Source organism: Spermophilus citellus (genome assembly GCF_964194105.1).
Source record: "Spermophilus citellus genome assembly, chromosome: 8".
In the NCBI taxonomy this organism is placed as follows: domain Eukaryota; kingdom Metazoa; phylum Chordata; class Mammalia; order Rodentia; family Sciuridae; genus Spermophilus; species Spermophilus citellus.
The window spans coordinates 38,962,227-38,977,714 of NC_138189.1; the positions used below are offsets into that span (position 1 = coordinate 38,962,227).

At 38.6% G+C, this 15,488-nt stretch overlaps 1 protein-coding gene across 3 annotated transcripts in view; it reads right to left on the bottom strand.

Annotated features, from left to right (window-relative positions):
- TEC (tec protein tyrosine kinase) overlaps positions 1–15,488 on the bottom strand; it is a 105,386-nt gene that overhangs the window by 71,669 nt on the left and 18,229 nt on the right. For 2 of the 3 annotated variants that reach the window (XM_081303751.1, XM_081303752.1), the window contains one exon: positions 657–773. The gene's annotated coding sequence lies outside the window, so the exon portion shown is untranslated. The remainder of the gene's footprint in view (positions 1–656; positions 774–15,488) is intronic. The other variant, XM_081303753.1, reaches the window with a different exon arrangement.

Below are 15,488 nucleotides of genomic sequence, written 5' to 3' on the forward strand. Positions count from 1 at the left end.
TCCACCATTCCCTTCCCTTTGGCTCCTGCCTCAATCATAAAAGAAAGGAAACCCACTCAATCACAGCTAAACTGAGTCCACCTGGATAAGAAGGTCCTCAGTCCTTTATAAGGGAGTCCATCTCTCATACTGTCCATACCTACGCCAGGTCCTATAATAATCAACAAAATTTAAATCTGAAGGCCTAAAGATACTCAGAAAAGGCCCAAAAATCTTTATTTGAGATAAACTGAATTAATGACAGTCTTTTCTTCCCTTGTCTCCAACGCACCCTTTCAAGAAGTAATTGTATTGAGAAAAAAAGGAGTCACATGAAGAACACTACGTGGCTACTTGATAGCAGAGCCAGTGACTACTGAGGGACTCCCATCATCCTCCCACCCAATCTGATAACTCCAAGGAGCCCTTATAACTCTCTGCCATCAAATGTCCATTCATCTGATCAGGCTCTTTGGGGTTTTTTTAAGGTTACTTTACAATAGCTTAACCTCTGAAAATCAGGTGCTTCATTTATAAAGTATGGAGGGAAATACCACAAGGTTAATGTGAGTTTTAAATGAGATGTGGGGGAAAAATTTATTTGAAAATCCTACACAAATGTGAATCGCTGTTACACTCTACTGTTGTTTTCCTCACTCAGAGCATGTCATCCTCACATCTCAACCATGACAGCAGCTGCCCCACCGGTCAAACGACATACCCCGTATTCCTGTTGAAGCCGTCTTCAAAGATTCATCATGCCATTTCAGAAATCCTCACTGTCTCTCCAACACCTGTAGGATAAACAAAAACTCCTTAGTCAGACCCTGGAGATTGTCCACAATATGGCTGCAACCTGACATCTAATCTTTACTTCCACTCTTCCCCAAACAAGCCACACTTCAGTCAAAATAGTCAGCTGATATCTAAGGACTGGTCTTGCAGCATTCATTTCCTAACCTAGAAAATTCTCCTGACTCCTCTCTATCCATCTATGAAAATTCTACCAACTCAAAACTTGACTCCTCGACGAAGCCCTTCCCGATGACTCTGATTGATTCAATACCTTCCAATTCCTGTACCAGTCACCTCTCACTCATCATAGAGTGCATCATATTCTTTCATGTCTGTAGTAATTAATGTACATGTTGTGGTTTGAATGTGGAGTGTCCCCAAAAGCTCACGTGTTGGAATCATGGTTCTAATACAGCAAGGTTCAGAGGTGCGGACTTGGGGCAATGATTGGGGCTCTGACCTCATCAGTGGATTTTGCTGAATTAACCACTGACAGCTGAGTGGACTACTGGGTGGTAACTGTAGGCAGATGAGGCACGGCTGCAGGAAGTAGGTGACTGGGGATGTGGCCTTGGTCTACAGATGTCCCTACCCCCACCCCTTTCTCCTTCCTGGCAGCTGTGTTCTTACACCATGATGTTCTACCCATCTTAGGCGCAGAGCAGTGGAATCAGCCTTGCAAGGATTGAGACATCTGAAAATGTGAGCCAAAGCAAACCTTTCCTCTAAGTTGTTCTTGTCGGGTATTTTGGTCACATCAACGAAAAGCCGACTAACAGTACGTATTTTAATTTTTCAACTAGCTATTAGGCTCCCAAAGGTATCTAAGGGTACACCAGAATCATCTAAAGAGTGTTTTGGGTTTTATTTTTAAATATTGATGTCCTGGCTTCACTCCTCACCCTCCTTTTTTACCTTCACTGGGTCTTGGGTGAGCTCTAGACCTCAGGATGATATATGCAAGTAGGATTGAGCATCACTATCTTAAATGAAGAAACTGGGATCTTGCATTTCTTTTGTATTTCCAGTAGTCTCTCAATAAGCAGTTAAGTCATGAACCCCTTAACCAATGAGCTGTCCTGAGTACTCAGCAAAGCTCTTCTTCTCTTCGGCTCTAAGGTGGTTGGTCTTCTTATTCCATATTAAGATTCTACTACTCTATTTTGTTTTCCTGTGAAACTGTTGGCATGCAAATGCTACTTCTTTAGAAATTACCTTATCATCTTTGTGCAACACACATTCAGTGCAAGACAGAAATGACTACTTACAAGAAAGGCTGCCAGGAAAGGTAAGCTATGCTCTGGAAAACAGGCCTCATACAAACATGGGGTTTCCAACCCAGTGAGCAACACCACAGTTACCAAATGAAAGGCAGGCTTTTGGAAGGCCCAGAGGATAACTAGGGTGTGGCTTATCTTCAATTCTAGAAGCAAAAGGTCTCAACATCAGGGACAGGAAAAAAGATTTCACGTTGCATGCCCTGGGGTGGAGTGGGGTTCACCTTATCTAATTTATATGAGAGATAAATAGTCTTAAACAGAATCATATCACTTCAGTAGAAAGGTAACACAAACCAAGACTAGAAACAAAGACTCCTGGTTCCAAGGAAAGGGTTCTCTATTCTAAACCACACAATTAAAGTGCACCGCTGTTGAAATCATTGTCAATGCGCAGTCCTGGCCAAAGCAAACTATTAAAGTTCACAGGGATGTAAATGAAGGACAAATCTCCTCTTGTAGACTTCTAGCTAAAGATGGATATTCAGTGCAAACATTCGCCTTGACTCTCTCCTGAAATTCCATTTTAAAAAGGTAGTTTGTGATTGTTATAGGAAAATTGTGTCAGATTCATTCCACTGTCTTTCCTCTGTTTCCCCTTCCCTTCATTTCCCTTTGTCTAATCTAATAAATTTCTGTTCTCACCCCCCACACCATTATTATGGGTTAGCATCCACATATCAGACAGAACATTCAGCCTTTGGTTTTAGGGGATTGGTTTATTTCACTTAGCATGATAGTCTCCAGTTCCATCCATTTACAGGCAAATGCCATAATTTCATTCTTCTTTATGGCTGAGTAATATTTCATTGTGTATATGTACTGCATTTTATTTATCCATTCATCTGTCGAAGGGCACCTAGGCTGGTGCCACTATGCTGCTATAAACATTAATGTGGCTGTAATACGGGTCATGTATTCATATATGAACAAATGAAAGTTATGACCAATTCATCCTACTGTCTTTCCCATTCCCATCCCCCTGACTACCCCCAACTCTGCCTGTTCAATCCAGTGAACCTCCCCACTCCCTCTCCCACCCCCACCTATTTGAGCCAGCATCCTCATATCAGTGAGAACATTTGGCCTTTGGTTTGTGGGGAGTGACATATTTCACTTAGCATGATAGCCTCCAGTTCCATCCACTTAGTGGCAAATGCCACAATTTCATTCTTTTTATGGCTGAGTAATATTCCATTGTGAATATTTACCACATTTACTGTATCCATTCATCTGCTGAAAGAAATCTAGATTGGCTAGCTATTGTGAATTGAGCTGCTATAAACATTGATGTGGCCACATCACTGTAGTATGCTGATTTTAAGTCCCTTGAGTACAACCAAGGAGTGGGATAACTGGGTCAAATGGTAGTTCCATTCTCAAGTTTTCTGAGGAATCTCCATATTGCTTTCCATAGTGGCTGCACAATTTGCAGTCCCACCTGCAACGAATGAGTGTACCTCTTTCCCCACATGCTTGCCAACATTTGTTATTGCTTGTATTCTTGATAATTGCCATTCTGACTGGAATGAGATGAAATCTCAGTGTCATTTTAATTTGCATTTCTCTAATTGCTAGTGATGTTGAACATTTTTTTCATATATTTACTGACTGATCACATTTCTTCATCTGTGAAGTGCCTGTTAAGTTTCTTTGTCCATTTATTGATGGGTTTTTTGTGGGGTTTTTGTTAAGTTTTTTGAGTTCCTTATATATTTATATATATATATAAATTATATATAATTTTAAATTATATATAATTAATGCTCTATCTGAGGTGTAGGTGGCAAAGATTTTATCCCATTCTATAGCCTCTCTCCTCACACTCTTGGTTGTTTTCCTTTGCCTGTGAAGAAGCTTTTTAGTTTGACACCATCCCATTTAATGATTCTTAATTTTACTTCTTGCACTTTAAGAGTCTTGTTGAGGAAGTTGGGTCTACATTTTCTTCTAGTAGGCACAGGGTCTCTGGTCTAATGCCTAGGTCTTTGATCCACCTTGAATTGAGTTTTGTGCTGGGTAAGAGACAGGGATTCAATTTCATCCTGCTACATATGGATTTCCAGTTTTCCCAGCGCTATTCGTTGAAGAAACTATTTTTCTTCTAATGTATGTTTATGACTCACTCTTTATTCTAAGAATTAGCAACTATAATCTAAACAGGGTTGATTATGAGATAAACATATTTCTACTTACTTTTCAGGATAAACTTGAATCATAGAGAGTTCTTTCTTTCTTTTTTCCTCTTACTATTTACTGTGAAATTTAAGTGGATTCACTTTAAGTGGCAATATTCTGCCACGATACTCAACTTGACAACTTGAATGCTAACTGCATATTGATGCTATCAGTATTTGCTCATGTATTAGTCAGCTTTTTGTTGCTATAATGAAATGCCTAAGGTAGATAACTTTAGAAAGAAGAGAGGTTTACTTAGCTCACAGTTTTGAAACTTCCAGGGCAAGGTACCCATGGGTCTGGTTCCGGTTCTCAGCTGTGTCACATCCCGGTGGATGGTAATAGCAGGAGCAAATGTGAGAGCAACCAATCACATCTCACCATGAAAGAGTGGTCAGGCTCAGGCCTGCACAACAACTCCCTCACAAGAACCACCTTAACCTGTGTGACAGCACATCCCCAATGACCTAAGGTCCTCCTACTAGGCCCCACCTATTACCGGTCTCATCTCTCAACATCACCACATTGAAGATCATGCTCCCAACACACAGACCCTTGGAGACAAATCAGATCCAATTCTTAGCAGCTGGTAAAAATCTGTTTGATAATATTAACATAATTAAAGGTTATTTGACAGTTAAGAGTGGAGGTGGGGAATAATCACATCGTGATTATATTATTAAGAGTTCCTATCTCTTAGAGATACACACTGGAAAATCTACATATAATTTTACTGTCTGTGCTTTGCTCCATATCTGATGAGGGGTATGTGGGAATATAAACAAAATAAAATTGTTCATGCCGTAACTGCTAAAGCTCGGTGGCAAATACAAGGGCTTCCTTACACTCTCCTATTTGCACTTATCATTGAATTTTTTTCCACAATAAAAAGTATTTAAAATACTTGGTTTTGCATATCCCAGTCATGGAACCCTTTGGAACCAGTAAGAAAAAGAATAGAAAAAGGGGAAAGAAAGGAGAGAAGGGAGGGAGGGGAGAAAAGAACCAAGGTAGTGGGCAAATAGAAGGAGGAAAAGATAGGCGGGCTCCCTCCCTCAAGCATCCTTACTACCACTGTACCTAGCAAAGCCCTTCCAGTGGATCCGGTGACTCTGTTAAGCAGCCTGGAGCCTCATGACATTGTAATGCAACACACACACACCCCCTCTGAAAAACAGGAATGTGTGGTTTCTAGCCACCAAAAATAAACCCACAGTCTAATGCAACATCTGTCCTTGTGATAACTCCTCTCTTCCCTCTACGTTATTTCCTTCCCTTTTCCCTGATCAAATTTCATGGAACCCAAAGTTTGGTTTTCAAGTGTAGAGTATGAGATGAGAGAAATTCTGCACAAACTGACCAAGTACCAAAGTCCAAGCGGGCTGTCAGGCAAAGTGAGTCTATCCAAACTGCAGCCTTCTTATAAAAGAATCAATGAAGAGACCGTCAAAGGTCAGTGTCACAACTCAGCACACTAGAATGAGGTGGCAAATTTGACCAGAGATATTTTTACCCTTATTGCTAGGCTGTATGATTCTTAGCAAATAAAGAATTTCCAAAACTGAAATGTAAGCTTTTACATACCTGATATCTAAGAAGAAAAAAATTTTAAAAAATGGTAAAATACTAATTCCATAGGAAACATATCTCACCCATCACTTATAAACAAATAAATTTTATAAACTACTCAAAAATGTGCTGACATCAGCCCAATCTAACTATTGTTTGGAAATGTCCGGTGACATTTTCCTCTGTCCCCGCAATGATGAAATGAACTGATAACCATACTCTTCTGTTCTTTGCTCTACCCATCATTGTCATTATCTGGCTGGTGTTTTTAAATATAGCTACAAATTCATTGACACCCATTCCTCTCATTAAGAGTCAGGGTCTATGTCCTCTCACTTGGAATCTGAGTGGGTTTGTGGCCCCTTCAACTAATATACTATAGCAGAAGTGATACTATGTGACCCTTGAGCCTAGGTCATAGAAGCCAAGGAGCTCCACCTAGTTCCTTTGAGCCTCTGGTCCTTTGGTTCCCTGTTGGAACCCAGCCACCATACTGAGTGAATCCCACACCAAATGGAGCAACCATACACAGATGTTCTAGTGCCAAATTCTAGTGAAACCCAGCCTTCAAATCATGCTAGCCCAGGAGCCAGTCATATGAGTGAGAGAAACTTTAGATGATTCCAGTCCCCACTCATTTGAGTCACTCCCAGCCATTCAAGTTTTTCAAGAGAAGCCCAGACTTTGTGGAGTACAGACAACACATCTCCATTGTGCCCTGTCCAGTTGCTAACCTAGAGAATCCATGAGTGTGCTAAAACGGTTGCTCATGGTGCCTTCAAATTCAGGGTGGTTTCTCACACAGCAATAGATAACGGGGACATAGACTTCACCTTCTTAAGTACACCATTCTCATTTCATTTTCTCTAATCCCTGTCGACCTTCTTCCCTCTCTCAAATACTTCCTCTTCTCCACTCAAGTCATCTTTTCACAACTTTCAGTTCATGAGCCAATTTGTCCACAGGAATAGTTTCCGGCATTCATTCTGACATTCATTCATTCATTCTGACATACATATGCATTCCCATGATACATGAGGAGCCAGGCATGAGGCATTTGGGTGATTACAAAACTAAACAAGACATGATCTTTGCTCTGGAGAAGCACGGGAAAGACTGACTTAAAAACAGCAACCCCACACTCTGGAAAGGGCGATCAAACTGACATTCATGAATTATCTTGGAATCACTTCAGACCTAATAATCACCAGTCTATGATCACTAAAGAGGAAACAATGGCTCCTTTTCAGAGTATTGCCCATGACGTCGATGAGGAAAAAACACAAGAACAGAATTTTAACAGATGGCTAGAGATATGCCAACACGTGAATCAACGTAGATGCTAATGTTCTGATTTTAACACCCATGTCCTCGTATAATGCAGACAGAGATTCTTTCTTCAAACTTGTTTAATTTTAATCCGAATCATCAACAGGAAATAAAGGTTTAAAAAGGCATGTGTTTACTATTTCATTTTCCAAAGTTTCACAGTGAATTTTGAGTATTTAAACTTCACCTGAGTTTTAATTTTGAGTATTTTATTAATGTAGGGATGAAATTAAAAAGAAAAGCAATAGTGTTAGGTACAGAAAAAATGACTTTTAATTATACATATTATTCACTTTTTGGACTAGATGCATTCCAAGCACATGGCTTAAGTGAAAATAAAATGTAATTAGAATAATTTTTCTATCTGATTCAATCCTAGGATCAAAATTACACTCCCCTGAGGACAAAAATTATTCTGTACACATAGTTAAAACCTTTTAGAAAAGAACAATGTTGGGACCCAGGTCCTTTGAGGCACTAGGGGACTGAGCAACAGTTGCACAAAACTTCCAGAATTGTTTAAAGGTTTGAACAGAAATATTGTATTTTATACAACTTTCCATTTCCCATTACCCCCATTTACTCGTACAATCGTCTCCAAAGAAAATAAATTTGTGTTACTCATAAACTTTCCCTGATATATAAAACTCCTCAAGCTAGAAACTCCTCCCTTTGGAATATTATCTGAACTAAATCTCAATATTACATTTTGCCAATATAGTCTGAAAATTACATTAGTTGAGAAATCACATATACATAAATCTCTGGTCCCACACAAATTTCTCTAGAGCATATTTCTTTCTCTTTTTTTTTTCCTGAGTCCTTGGTCTTACACAAATCACAAATCAAGCAAAATAAAATTTATTTGGCATAACCTGGTGCCCAGAACAGTACCTAAAAATCCATTAGGTATTCGGTAAGTATTCAGATGACTCAATAGATTTCACTTTATTTAAGTCTTGTTCTACTTTCTTCAGAAGCCAAACCTCAGGTAAAGGAAGCATCTACTTCAGATCCACCACCACTTTTAGTTTCTCTGTTTCTTTTACTGTCGCTGAACAGACTTGAAGGAAACCTCCTATTTAAAAAATATCCATCTGCATTTTAAATCAGCTTCTTTGGCATCGTAAATTAACCAACAACCAACAGGATCTTTTTCTTCTAAGATGCTCCTGAAGATGGATTCTGTCCTGCATCTGTGTTCTTTTTCCCTGTGGGGACTGGAGGCTCAGTTTCCCCATCTACCTGAGGAGCCTAGGTATGTGTCCCTGATGAAAATGAGATGGTGGTATTCCAACCACACTCTCTCGCTCACATCACTTCAATGTGACAGTCTGTCCACCACTATTCTGAATTTCCTGTTAAACATATATACACACACACACACACATATATATGTATATGTATGTATGTGTGTGTATACATTTTCTCATGGTGTAGACTCCTGTCCTTAACAAGAAAACTGAGGACAAAACTCACAGACTCTAAGGTCCCTGTGACATCATTTGTAAGATTCAAGGTTGAAGCCAATGGTCTCTAAGGCTGTCATTAGCCCTATAATTCAATTATTCAATTATTCAGTGTAGCTTAATATGCTAGAAGCCCGCTGGCTCCCCATATAACTATCATCTTAAAACACATAAAAGTCAACTACCTAGAACATAAGCATGCACCTTTCAGCATATTAAAAGACCAATTCTTTCTTTGAGTTAGGATCCTGCTACCTTGCCCAGGTTGGCCTAGAACTCTGGGACTCAAGTGATCCTCTCGACTCAGCTTCCCAAGTAGCTGGCACGACAGGCACATACCACTTAGTTTCTAAAAGACCAAAATTTTAATTTGCCTCCTGACAGAGCCATAGGAGACATATACAATGGTTCTTTAAACATTATCTTAAAGATTTATTTTCTTATGTCATCCTCTGTCACCTTATCCCACCAATTATTGACATTGGACTTCTGGTTAAGTAGCATGATTTAGTGGAAGGAATTGGAACTGCTGAGCTGATTAACTGGCTCTGAATCTCAGCTTTGTCGTTTATTAGTTACATAAGCTCATACAAGTTATCAAACTGCCTGGGACTATTTTTTTTTTATCTGTAAAATGAGAATGGTGGCATCAACCTTACAAGATTATTATAGGAAAAAAAATAAGAAAATGTACCTTTAGTTTCTTACACATAAGCAAACACTTGGGAAAGCAACTGATGGTCGGTCAACTGTTGCCATATCTTTATTATGAATTGGTTCACATTTACACACTCAACAACTATTAACTGAGCATTGCTAAGTGCCAGATATGTTCTCAGGCTCTGAAACTTAAAACACAGCCATTAAGAGAGCCATATCCTAATGGAAGAGACAGACATAACAGAAACTAACACTTTCATTGGCATGTTATTAAAGCTAGACCAGAGATGGCTATAAGTTTCAATCCTACCTGGAGATGAAAAGCAGATAGAATATCAGCACCGGTGAGACCTGGGCTGGGCTACAAAGCAAGGTAAGCCATGAACCATGAAAGAGGGAGGGGCAAGGATGTTCCCAAGGCCAAGAGCTCAGCATTGTAAAATGCAAGGTGAGCATGAAGAAACAAAAGCAGTAGAAAAGCTTATATTGATTTAAATATATCCCATGTCAATACTCCTTCCTCTCCCTTGTCCCAACCCAACACACACACACACACACATACACACACATTCCCAAAGAAGAGAATACTATTTCCACTATTTAAAAACAAAACAAAACAAAACTTATTCCTTTCCAGCCTTTTCTTATTTGTTCACTCACTTTCCAATGAAGCATTTTATTTAAAGTCCACTTGACATCAGGCACCATGACAGGAACAGACAGAAAGCTGCTGTATCCAGATGCTGCATTACAGGGTATGAGGCCTGGGCACTCTGAGATTGGAAATCACTGGATCCAAACTTCTCAGTTGAGAGATAATAATATTAAAGCCCCAAAAAGCTGAGTTGACAGACACCTCTCTTTGTTCATTAATATTATTACTGATATACCTTAATTTTAAAAAAATAAAACATTTGCCATAATTACTTTTGAGAACTTTACATTAAAATTATGGGATTTTGGTGGGCTGGGGTTGTGGATCAGTGGTAAAGTGCTCCCCTAGCACGTGCAAGGCCCTGGGTTCAATCCTCAGCACCACATATAAATAAAATAAAGGTATTGTGTCCAACTACAGCTAAAAAATAAATATATTCTTTTAAATGGGATTTTTTTCTCAGTGTCACTCAAAAAGTAAGACTTCACACACACACACACACACACACACACACACACAAACACAATCACACAGTTCTTTAACTTTTAAAGCTATACTCCATCCAATGTTTCATTTCATTAAATAAGTTAATGCATGTAAAACATTTGGAATAGTTAACAATAGTAACATACGTCCATATGTTTGCTGTCACTATCACTGTTTTAATTTTCATAGTATTATTATAAATCACTAAAAAACTGAAATGTGAGGGAGTAGATGGCACTTTGACAGGTGCCTTCTATAAATTAATAAATAAAACCAAAAACAATATAACCAAAATAATAATGATGTTAAAATATCAACAATACAGAATTGATAGTCTAGAAATAAACCCATACGTCTATCATCAACTGATTTTTGACAAATGCTAAGACCATGAAAGGGGAAAAGAATAATCTTTTCAACACATGACACAAGGACAGCTGGATTTGAGCCCCTACCTAACACACAGACTTGAAGAACTAAAATTATAAAATTTTTAGAAGAAAATGTAGGCGTGAATTTTTGTGCCCTTAGATTAACCAAGAGTCTCTTAAATATGACACAGAACATAAGCAACAAAAAAAATAGATGAACTTCATCAACTTAAAAGTTTTTGCATATCAAAGGACATCATGAAAAAAAAAAGCTAAGACAATCCAAAGAATAGGAGAACATATTTGTAATATAAAAAGAACACTTACAAGTGAACAATAAAAAGACAAATAACCTAATTGTAAAATAGGCAAAATGAGTCAGGTATAGTGGCATGTGCTTGAAATCTTAGCTACTTGGGAAGCTGAGGCTGGAGGAGCATTGGACCCAAGAGTTCAAAGCCAGCCTGGTAATATAGCAAGACCCCATCTCAAGAAAAGAAAAAACAAAAAATTAAAATAGGCAAAGGACTTGAACAGACATTTCTCAAAAAAAAAAAAAAAATATATATATATATATATATATATATATATATATATATATAGAGAGAGAGAGAGAGAGAGAGAGAGAGAGAGACATACACACACACACACACTAATGGCCAATGAACATATGAAAAGATGGTCAACCATCATTAGTCATTAGGAAAATGCAAATCAAAACCACAAAATACCACTTCACACACACTAGGATGGTTAAAAATCAAAAAAACTGAAACATAACCAGTATCTGCAAGAATGTGGAGAAAACAGACCCTCATACATTGCCTGTGGGAATTAAAATGGTGCAACCATTGCAAAAAAACAGTTTGGCAGTTCCTCAAAAGTTAAACACGGAGTTACCCTATGACTTGGCATTTCCACTCCTAGGTATAAACCTAAGAGAATTGAAAACATATTACTCAAAACAAAAACCTGCACATGAATGCTCCCAGCAGTACTACCCATAACAGCCCAAGAGCGGTAACAACCCAAATGTCTATCAAATGATGAATGAATAAGCAAACTAAGGTCTATCTATACCATGCAATATCATTCCACCAAAAATAAGAATCAAATACAAAAGATGTAACAACATGAATGAATCTAAAAAAACATATTAAACTAAAGAAGCCAAACACAGTTGTACTGACTCCATTCATATGAAAGATCCAGAACAGGTGAATCCACAGGAGTAGAAAGTAGATTGCTGTTTCATTGGGAAGAGGAGAGAGAAAGGAAGATGGGGTTTTCTTTTGAGGAGGTCATAGAAATCATCAGGAATTGGATAGTGGTGATGGCCATATAATATCACAAATAATACTAAAAACCACTGGACTGTGCTCTTTTAAATTATTTAAATGGTAAATTTTATGTTAATTAAATTTATTCTCAATAAAAGAAATTTAAGAAAAAAATTCATGTACAATATATAAATAATATGCTTGCTGGGGACATAGCACAGTCATAGAGCACTTGCTTAGCATGTCCCTGGTCCTGCATTTGATCCCAAGCATCAAAGTGGAATCCAAGTTTATATCATAAATGGAGGTTGAGTCTCACATCAGCACATACGGCAGAAACAGAATATTGTCAAAATTAGCCTTGGCTATTCCTCAGGAGACACAGGTCACAAAGGAGAAAGATACTCCAACTCTGAATAAGTCCAACACAGCATTGGCAGAAATGTTCAGAAGCCACTGGGAAATCTATCAGTTAGTTTTTTATAAGAACAAAAAGAAAAACCTGTTCCATAGTAGTAGCATAAAACAACAAAATATTAGTTCTCAGGATTCCACAGGTTGGTTGGGCAGACCTGGCCTGGATGTCCAACCTGGTCTAGCTCTGGCAGGCCTTCAGCCAGACAGAGCACATGTGGCCCCTTCCACAGGAAAACTTGGGCTTGATCACATAGTCCTCAGTTTCAAGAGCAGTGAGAGCAATCAAACCCCAATACACAACACAGTTCACACCTCTGAATGTTTTACTGGCCAAAGCAAGTCACACTACCAAGGCCAGAGTCCAGCGAGGAGGCTACCAGTCAAGAGGTGTAGATACACCAAGAGGGAACCGTAAGGCTTTTTACAAACAGATTTGGGTGTTTGTTGTTGTTGTTGTTGTTGTTGTTGTTGTTGTTTTTAGTTTAGCATGAAAGTCATTGGCTTGGGCTTAGCACCAGCTGTTGTGAAAAGGTATTAGTCCTGAACCACAACAGTCACATGGAGCACTGAGAGGCTCCAGGAAAGCTGTATAAACCAAGACTGAGTGAGGGAGCAGCAGGTTCAGGAAATGCACACACCCTCGGGACATTACTCACCCAGAAGAATGGTGAATAGAAGCACGCACACTCTTGGTGTTGTTTCTCTTTTCTTTGCTGGCACACAGAATTCAAGTCCCTTAATTCAAATTCTTATACGCTATACTTCTACTATACACAGATAACCAGATCTCTGAGACACTGACTGCAATAGTGACATCTGGAGCCTCCCAAAGTCCAGGAGAAAAAGGATAAACATATCACAGAAGAATGATTTTTCATATCAATTTATCAAAAGAAAAACTTTCTGTCACTAAATTCTAAGGAGAAATTAGTTTGAGATCATAATGGGATAAAAATTAGTTGGTATCAAAATTCTTTGGGGTCAAATTCAAGGTTTACTCTCCAATATGTGACTGGAATATAAATCTTATGTTGATAATAATATAATGCAGTGTATTTAAACAGCATACCTGGGAAATTTTAAAAAGGCTAATGTGTACCTTCCTGATAGGCCAGGTACCTCACAGTGTAGCCAACTGAATGACCAATATAACAAAAACACCACCACTCTCAAAGACCTATGTCTTCACACTGGAAGCATGCATATTTGGAGATTCCAACTTCATCTGTGATGTAAGTCCACTCCTTGACTTCATGATCTCTCTGCTAACATTGAGCTAACACATCTCAGATTGATGCAGCAATTATAAGATCCTGGCAGGTGTGATTTCTGCCAAATCAAAAAGCTCTCAAGTAAAGCGACAAATTATTTATAGTTCACAGTACAAGCAGACACTAATATTTTTAATTAGTGAAATAGCAAAGTGGATTCAAGCCATGGAATAAAAATTTTCCAAGGCTTTTAATACACTGTAAGACAGGGTGCTGCATCTCTTCACTCAACCACCCTCACCCATTGCACAGTTAGCATGTACCCCAAGGGGGTGATAAAAAAAATAAATGCATAAGTAGTGCCAAGTGTACACTTGTCCTTCATCCAAATACATTTCAAATTACCATTTACCTGACACATTTGCTCCACATTATACTTTAAAACTTTAGTTACACTAGCTTAAAAGCATGAAAGGTAAAAACTTCTGTCATTCAGTGAGAATTCCAGAATGCACACCTTGCCTGGGATCTACTGTATAGCATCCTAAAGTCTTCTAGTCTGTGCATATAAGGTAATACCTGCATTGCTGAGTGCAAATGCTTCTTTATATTAATCAAAACAATCAAATCAGACTGGTGTAAGATCCTGGAAGAAGGAAGGAACACACATATTCACATTCCCCTTTTGGCTCTGAGATCTTCCCAATTTGTGAACCACATCAAAATCTAAACAACTGAATTTACCAGCTTCAATAACCATCGTTAAGAAATGCTGAGCATGACAGACATCACCATTCCAAAGAGGCCTGTCCTCAATAATATCACCTGAATGACTCTATTACACAGGCAAATTGCCCAGTGTGACAACAGAACTCACATTTAAAATCTTACCCTGCCAGATGGCTGAAATGGTTCCAATAGTGGATATACTTTCATTCCACAATTTAAAATAAAATATGGAAAGTAGATATCCCAGAAGATGGTAACTAACATACAAACCAAAGTGTATTTGAACCATCTCAAGCATTTCCCTTTATCCAGTGCACCCCACTCAGTGTGCTCCACCATCCCCCTTAGGGGTCACATGACTTACACTCTCAGCCATAAACCATTCAGTCCACCCACTTGCACCTCCAAGCACCCTGTTAGTTCTTAACCCCTTTGCAACAAAAACTATTGAAAACCAGATGATCTTTGTTCTCTCTGCTTCGCACATCACATGCTTTCCTCAAATCCCTCCAGATGGGCTTCTGTCTCTACCAATTTACTAAGACGGTCTTGTTCAAGTCACCAACAACCACCAAGTTACCAAACTCAGTGGTTCCTTATCAGTTCTTTTCTTATTTGACCTTCCAGAGGTATTCAACATGTTCTGTTCTTGTAATTCTTGCCTCTCTTTTGGTTCTCTGTGACATAAAAATTTCCTGCATTTCTCTGATCTTAGAGGCTACGACTTCTCAGTTCCCTTTGCTGGCTTCTACTTCTCTGTTTTACTTCTAAACACAGGCTCTTCTTGGGTGGCCTCATCGAATTCCAAAAATGGCTTGAAATATTATCCATGTTGGTAACTCTGAAATCTACATGTTTAACCCACAAACCTCAGATTTCTTGCTCAACTGCAAACCTGACATCTTTCTGTCAATATCTAACAGGTATCTCCAACATATTCTTGCCAAAATAGAAGTCCAGATTTCCCCCTAAAATTTGCTCTTTTCTCAGTCTCTGCCATCTTAGTAAATGGCCTCTCCATTTCTCTAACTGCTTATCTAAAAATCTAGGCGGTATCATTGATTCATTCTTTTCTCTTATACC